Here is a 7,458-nt window from a genome sequence, read left to right on the forward strand (position 1 = left end):
ATCCTAAGGGGTACCAACCGCCAACCTTTCGTAAATTTGATGGTGCCGAAAGTGCCAAAGAACACATCCTGTCATTCTTGGATGACCTTGGAGTGTTCAGGAACCACCAGGAGCTCAAGATCAAGGAGTTCTCAAAATCACTGATCGGAAAGACGTTCACATGGTATTGCAAGTTGAAAGCCAATAGCATCAACACTTGGGAGTAATTAGTGACGGAGTTTTGCAACAAGTTCCTAGAAGAGGAACCCTCTATGCACATCATGGACCTGGGGAGAGTAAAACAGAGACAAGGAGAAGGATTGGTAGCATTCATCAAGAGATACAGAGATCAAGCTTTACTTTGTATAGACACTCTCCTAGAGCCACAATTGGTGTACAGGTGTATTAGAAATGTAGAAGATGGATCCCAAATTTATCTTTCTATGAACAACATAAACACTTTCTCTGAGCTCTTAAAGAGAGCATCTGACATAGTCGAGGCAATGAAGCACAATGGAAGGAGATCTAAAGAAGTTTCCACTCTGGAGGTGTGTGCCGCTGATGGCAGGGGCAAAAGGAGTTCCTATTCTAGGGGTGCTAAGAGAAACAGTCCTCCACCCCCGCTACCTCTCTCCAGAGCTCAGGCCATGGTTGTCGTAAATGGATGGTTTGAGGATGGAACATTAAACCCCATAACAGATAGAGAGCCACCAACACCTGAAGACTTGAGAGATGCAAGATATTGCATGGTGCACTGAAATAAGAGCCATGGGTTGACTGATTGTTATGTGGTGAGGATGATATTTCATAGGCAAGTGAAGGAAGGAAAGATACTCCTAAATAGAGAACAAAACTAAGGTGTAAAAAGCACTCCTTTTTCTCAACATGATAGGCGTTGAAGGAGAGGTAATGCAGAAGAGATGGTCACCATGGAGGAGTCCTTGGATGAAGACACGTTGACAAGAGGTCTTTTGAAGTTTCGAGGTTGTAGAATAATGTTCAACCAACTTGGCTTGGAACCCCACATTCAGAAAGAGGTGGCTAGAGCTCTAATAAGTCGTTCAGAAGCATTAAAAAAGTTTTGGGGGCGTCAACACTCCGCTCTCAAGATTAGCAAAGGCCCATGCAAAGGCCCTGGTGTTTCGGGACCCTGACTCATTCAATGGGGAGTTCTACCATAATAAACCATTGTACGTGGAAGCAGTGGTAGAAGGCATGAAGGTCAGAAGGGCCTTGGTGGATGCTGGATCGGGGGTAAATATCATACCCACCCATATATTTCTAGAAATGGGAGGTTCTGCTGATCAGATAAGGCCTACTCAAGTAGGGTTCAATGCTTTCAATGGAGTGGGTCAGAAATTTAGAGGGTGTGTTAATGCTGTCTTGGAAGTTGACCCCATAAAGACCAATAATAAGTTTCATGTGGTGGATGGAAGCTCTAGCTACCACATCCTACTCGGACGTCCATGGATTCATTTACATCGGTGCGTTCCTTCAAGTTGGCATCAATACATAAAGTCTAGCTGGAGGGGGAAGGATATTAGTATCTTAGCCACTGTAACACCCTTTGATGCAGGAGAAGCACATTTAGTGGATGTGAGTTTTTATGAAGAGCTTGTGTTTCCAGGGGTCAACAAAATAAGGCTTGTGCGGGAATGCGCCATCGGAACATCCAGACAAAAGGCAGTACGAAAGAACACCCTGATGGAGGAAGCACCAAAAGAAAACACCAAAAAACAAGCAACAACAATCGAAGACCTAGGGCTTCGTAAGGAAATTCTCCCAGGTGGAGGATATAGGTGGTGTATTGATGAGCGGATAATTTATACGCTTTTTGGCATTGTTTTTACATAGTTATAAGTATCATTTAATTAGTTTTTAGTCTATTTTTATTAGTTTTTAATTAAAATTCACATTTCTGGACTTTACTATGAGTTTGTGTATTTTTCTGTGAATTCAGGTATTTTCTAGCTGAAATTGAGGGACCTGAGCAAAAATCAGATTCAGAGGTTAAAGAAGGACTGCAGATGCTGTTGGATTCTGACCTCCCTGCACTCAAAGTGGATTTTCTGGAGCTACAGAACTCCAAATGGCGCGCTTCTAATTGCGTTGGAAAGTAGATATCCCGGGCTTTCCAGCAATATATAATAATCCATACTTTGCTCGCGTTTAGATGACGCAAACTGGCGTTGAACGCCAGTTCCATGTTGCAATCTGGCGTTCAGCGCCAGTTCCATGTTGCAATCTGGCGTTCAGCGCCAGAAACAAGTTGCAAAGTGGAGTTCAACGCCAGAAACACGCTACAAACTGGCGTTCAACTCCAAGAATGACCTCTCCATGTGTAAACTTCAAGCTCAGCCCAAGCACACACCAAGTGGGCCCCGGAAGTGGATTTCTACATCATTTACTCAATTCTGTAAACCCTAGTAACTAGTTTAGTATAAATAGGACTTTTTACTATTGAGTTTTCATCTTTAGTTTCATCTTTAGATCACGTTTGGGGGCTGGCCTCTCGGCCATGCCTGGACCTTCATCACTTATGTATTTTTCAACGGTAGAGTTTCTACACACCATAGATTAAGGTGTGGAGCTCTGCTGTTCCTCAAAGATTAATGCAAAGTACTACTGTTTTTCTATTCAATTCAACTTATTTCGCTTCTAAGATATTCATTCGCACTTCAATATGATGGATGTGATGATCTTGACAGTCATCATCATTCTCAACTTATGAACGCATGCCTGACAACCACTTCCGTTCTACCTTAGATTGAATGGATATCTCTTGGATATCTAATACAGGGGACCGAGTCCGAGTTATTAGTGTCTTCGTGGTATAAGTTAGAACCCATGGATGGCCATTCCTGAGATCCAGAAAGTCTAAAACCTTGTCTGTGGTATTTCGAGTAGGATCTGGGAAGGGATGGCTGTGACGAGCTTCAAACTCGCGAGTGCTGGGCGTAGTGACAGACGCAAAAGGATCAATGGATCCTATTCCAGTATGATCGAGAACCGACAGATGATTAGCCATGCCGTGACAGAGCATTTGGACCTTTTTCACAGAGAGGATGGGATGTAGCCATTGACAACGGTGATGCCCTACATAAAGCTTGCCATGGAAAGGAGTAGGAATGATTGGATGAAGACAGCAGGAAAGCAGAGGTTCAGGAGGAACGAAAGCATCTCCATACGCTTATCTGAAATTCTCACCAATGAATTACATAAGTATCTCTACCTAGTTATATTTTATTTATCTTTTACTTATCAATTCATAAAACCATTTGAATCCGCCTGACTGAGATTTAGAAGGTGACCATAGATTGCTTCAAGCCGACAATCTCCGTGGGATCGACCCTTACTCACGTAAGGTTTTATTACTTGGACGACCCAGTGCACTTGCTGGTTAGTTGTATCGAAGTTGTGACAAATTATAAATTAAGATTAGAGCACCAAGTTTTTGGAGCCATTACCAGGGATCACAATTTCGTGCCCCAAGTTTTTGGCGCCGTTGCCGGGGATTGTTCGAGTTTGGACAACTGACGTTTCATCTTGTTGCTCAGATTAGGTAATTTTATTTTTGTTTTATTTTAAAAAAAAAAATTTTTCTTCAAAAATCTTTCAAAAAATTTTTTTCCCTTTGTTTTCGAAAATTATTTTAAAATTTTTAAGAATGAATTCTAAAGTTTCAAATTGGTATGCTGAAGTTTGGCTGGCCATCAAGCTTTAGACTAACCTGGTATGATTCCTGGAATCTTGATTGAGGACTTTGAATTCATTGCTTCCTTTTTCCTATATGTTTTCAAAAAAAATAAAATAAAATAAAAATATACAAAAATCCAAAAAAAAAATTAATAAAATCATAAAAATAAAAAATATTTTATGTTGTTTGTTTGAGTCTTGAGTCAATTTTTAAGTTGGTGTCAATTGCATTTTTTCTAAAAATTATGCATTTTTTGAAAATTCATGCATTCATAGTGTTCTTCATGATCTTCAAGTTGTTCTTGGTAAGTCTTCTTATTTGATCTTGATGTTTTCTTATTTTGTGTCATTTCTTGTTTTTCATATGCATTTTTAATTTGTTAGTTCCTAAGCATTAAAGATTTCTAAGTTTTGTGTCCTGCATGTTTTCTTTGCATAAAAAATTTTTCAAAAATATGTTCTTGATGTTCATCATGATCTTCAAAGTGTTCTTGGTGTTCATCTTGACATTCATAGTGTTCTTGCATGCATCATGTATTTTGATTCATAATTTTCATGCATTGAGTCATTTTTTATGTTTTTCTCTCTCATAATTAAAAAATTCAAAAATCAAAAAAATATATTTCCCTTTTTACTCATAAATTTCGAAAATTTGGATTGACTTGTTCAAAATTTTTAAAAATCTAGTTGTTCCTTATGAGTCAAATCAAATTTTCAATTTGAAAATCTTATCTTTTTCAAAATCTTTTTCAAAAATTAAATCTTTTTCATTTTTCTTATTTATTTTCGAAAATTTTAAAAATATTTTTCAAAAAACTTTTTCTTAATTTTATCTCATAATTTTCGAAAATATTATCAACAATTAATGTTTTGATTCAAAAATTTCAAATTTGTTACTTACTTGTTAAGAAAGATTCAAACTTTAAGTTCTAGAATCATATCTTGTGATTACTTGTGAGTCAAGTCAGTAATTTTGATTTTAAAATTCAAATCTTTTTCAAAACTAATTTTAATCATATCTTTCTATCATATCTTTTTAAAATATCTTTTCTAACTTTTTATCTTCTTATCTTTTCAAAATTGATTTTCAAATCTTTTTCAACTAACTAATTGACTTTTTGTTTGTTTCCTATTTTTTTGAAAACCACCTAACTACTCTTCCCTCTCTAATTTTCAAAAATACCTCCCTCTTTTTTTTCAAAAATTCTTTTTAATTAATTAATTATTTTAAATTTTAATTTTAATTTTATTTTCCTTTTAAATTTTCGAAAATCATCAACTCCTTTTCAAAAATTATTTTCGAAAATTTCTCTCTCTCATCTTCTGCTATTTATTTAATTACTTACTAACACTTCTCTTCATCTCATATCTCTGCTCCTATCCTCACCCTTGTGTTTGGATTATCCATTCTTCTTCACTCTTATTCCCTTTCTTCTTCTACTAACAATAAGGAACCTCTTTACTGTAACATAGAGGATTCCTCTTATTTTCTTGTTCTCTTCTCTTTCATATGAGCAGGGACAAGGAAAAGGACATTCTTGTTGAAGCTGATCCAGAACCTGAAAGGACTCTGAAGAGGAAACTAAGAGAAGCTAAAATACAACAATCCAGAGACAACCTTACTGAAATTTTTGAACAAGAAAAGGAGATGGCAGCCGAACCTAACAACAATAATGCAAGGAGGATGCTTGGTGACTTTACTGCACCTAATTCCAATTTACATGGAAGAAACATCTCCATTCCTGCCATTGGAGCAAACAATTTTGAGCTGAAACCTCAATTAGTTTCTCTGATGTAACAAAACTGCAAGTTTCATGGACTTCCATCTGAAGATCCTTTTCAGTTCTTGACTAAATTCTTGCAAATCTGTGATACTGTTAAGACCAATGGGGTTGATCCCGAGGTCTACAGGCTTATGCTTTTCCCGTTTGCTGTAAGAGACAGAGCTAGAATATGGTTGGACTCCCAACCTCAGGATAGCCTGAACTCTTGGGATAAGCTGGTCAAGGCTTTCTTAGCCAAGTTCTTTCCTCCTCAAAAGCTTAGTAAGCTTAGAGTGGACGTTCAAACCTTCAGACAGAAAGAAGGTGAATCCCTCTATGAAGCTTGGGAGAGATACAAGGAACTGACCAAAAAGTGTCCTTCTGACATGCTTTCAGAATGGACCATCCTGGATATATTCTATGATGGTCTGTCTGAATTAGCTAAAATGTCATTGGATACTTCTGCAGGTGGATCCATTCACCTAAAGAAAATGCCTGCAGAAGCTCAAGAACTCATTGACATGGTTGCTAATAACCAGTTCATGTACACTTCTGAGAGGAATCCTGTGAATAATGGGACGCCTCAGAAGAAGGGAGTTCTTGAAATTGATACTCTGAATGCCATATTGGCTCAGAATAAAATATTGACTCAGCAAGTCAATATGATTTCTCAGAGTCTGAATGGAATGCAAGCTGCATCCAACAGTACTCAAGAGGCATCTTCTGAAGAAGAAGCTTATGATCCTGAGAACCCTGCAATAGCAGAGGTAAATTATATGGGTGAACCTTATGGAAACACCTATAACCCCTCATGGAGAAATCACCCAAATTTCTCATGGAAGGATCAACAAAAGCCTCAACAAGGCTTTAATAATGGTGGAAGAAACAGGTTTAACAATAGTAAACCTTTTCCATCATCCACTCAGCAACAGACAGAGAATTCTGAGCAAAATCCATCTAGCTTAGCAAATTTAGTCTCTGATCTATCTAAGGCCACTCTGAGTTTCATGAATGAAATAAGGTCATCCATTAGAAATTTGGAAGCACAAGTGGGCCAGCTGAGTAAAAGGATCACTGAAATCCCTCCTAGTACTCTCCCAAGCAATACAGAAGAAAATCCAAAAGGAGAGTGCAAGGCCATTGAATTGACCATCATGGCCAAACCCACAAGAGAGGAGAAGGACGTGAATCCCAGTGAGGAAGACCTCCTGGGATGTCCAGTGATCAATAAGGAGTTTCCCTTTGAGGAACCAAAAGAATCTGAGGCTCATCTAGAGACCATAAAGATTCCATTAAACCTCCTTACGCCCTTCATGAGCTCTGGTGAGTATTCCTCTTCTGAAGAGAATGAGGATATTACTGAAGAGCAAGTTGCCAAGTTCCTTGGTGCAATCATGAAGCTGAATGCCAATTTATTTGGTAATGAGACTTGGGGAGATGAACCTCCCCTGTTCACCAATGAACTAAATTCATTGGATCTACTGAGATTGCCTCAGAAGAAACAGGATCCTGGAAAGTTCCTAATACCTTGTACCATAGGCACCATGACCTTTGAGAAGGCTCTATGTAATGGAGAAACTGGAAATCTTTGAGGTACAAGCTGCTAGAATCTCATTAGAGATGGCAGACAATTCCAGAAAATAGGCTTATGGACAAGTAGAGGACATGTTAGTAAAGGTTGAAGGCCTTTACATCCCTGCTGATTTCATAATCTTGGATACTGGGAAGGATGAGGATGAATCCATCATCCTTGGAAGACCCTTCCTAGCCACAGCAAGAGCTGTGATTGATGTGGACAAGAGGAGAGTTGGTCCTTCAACTAAATGAGGACAACCTTGTGTTTAAAACTCAAGTATCTCCTTCTGTAACTATGGAGAAGAAGCATGAAAAGCTTCTCTCACTACAGAGTCAACTAAAGCCCCCACAGTCAAACTCTAAGTTTGGTGTTGGGAGGCCTCAGCCAAACTCTAAGTTTGGTGTTGAATCCCCACATACAAACTCTAAGTTTGGTGTTGGGAAT

At 38.3% G+C, this 7,458-nt stretch overlaps 1 non-coding gene across 1 annotated transcript; it reads right to left on the reverse strand.

The window, feature by feature from the left end:
- Nucleotides 1-5,722: 5,722 nt before the first annotated feature.
- On the reverse strand, nt 5,723-5,830 carry LOC112753717 (small nucleolar RNA R71). Its single transcript, XR_003178088.1, has one exon. It is a non-coding gene; the product is annotated as a small nucleolar RNA R71 (small nucleolar RNA).
- Between the last annotated feature and the right edge of the window lie 1,628 nt (nt 5,831-7,458).

This window comes from Arachis hypogaea, chromosome 15 (genome assembly GCF_003086295.3).
Source record: "Arachis hypogaea cultivar Tifrunner chromosome 15, arahy.Tifrunner.gnm2.J5K5, whole genome shotgun sequence".
Classification (NCBI taxonomy): domain Eukaryota; kingdom Viridiplantae; phylum Streptophyta; class Magnoliopsida; order Fabales; family Fabaceae; genus Arachis; species Arachis hypogaea.